The sequence below is a fragment of the Aplysia californica genome, unplaced genomic scaffold (assembly GCF_000002075.1).
Source record: "Aplysia californica isolate F4 #8 unplaced genomic scaffold, AplCal3.0 scaffold00283, whole genome shotgun sequence".
Taxonomy (NCBI): Eukaryota; Metazoa; Mollusca; class Gastropoda; order Aplysiida; family Aplysiidae; genus Aplysia; species Aplysia californica.
Window position 1 is genome coordinate 948,248 of NW_004797553.1, and position 572 is coordinate 948,819.

Here is a 572-nt window from a genome sequence, read left to right on the forward strand (position 1 = left end):
TCCCCCCCCCCCTCCAAAAAAAAAAACCCACACAAAAAGCCCAACTATTACAACAAAAAAAAACCCAATAAACAAACCAAACAAATCACCAAAAACAAATCAAATCCACGCTCTATCAGCCTTCTCTAAAAGCAAAATCCTCTTCTTAGGATGAAACAAAATTAATTATAGAAAAGCCAACAAAAGAGCATGAACGTAAACCAAACTCACCAGAGTTGCAACGGGACTTCTTGATAGCAGCATCAAGTGTGTCTATTTCAGTTTTTGCTTGTGTGGCACAATTTTGCCGCGCGCACGCAACTTGAGCTTTTGCGTCACTGGAAATTGAAAAGATCAGAACAAATATAAAGAATCTCAGTCCATTTTGCTATTTTAAAAAAATAATAAAGTGAATTCCTAGAATGACCAGAGAGTTTATACTTTGATACTTATAAACTGTTTGGTGTGACGACAGACATCAAGGGGGATTAAAGATGTCACAAGAGAGTAGCAAACATAAAAAAGTAGGAGGAGAGATAAAGACGATAGATGTTTGATAGAAAAGAAGGAACAAACCACACCAGAGCACCCGC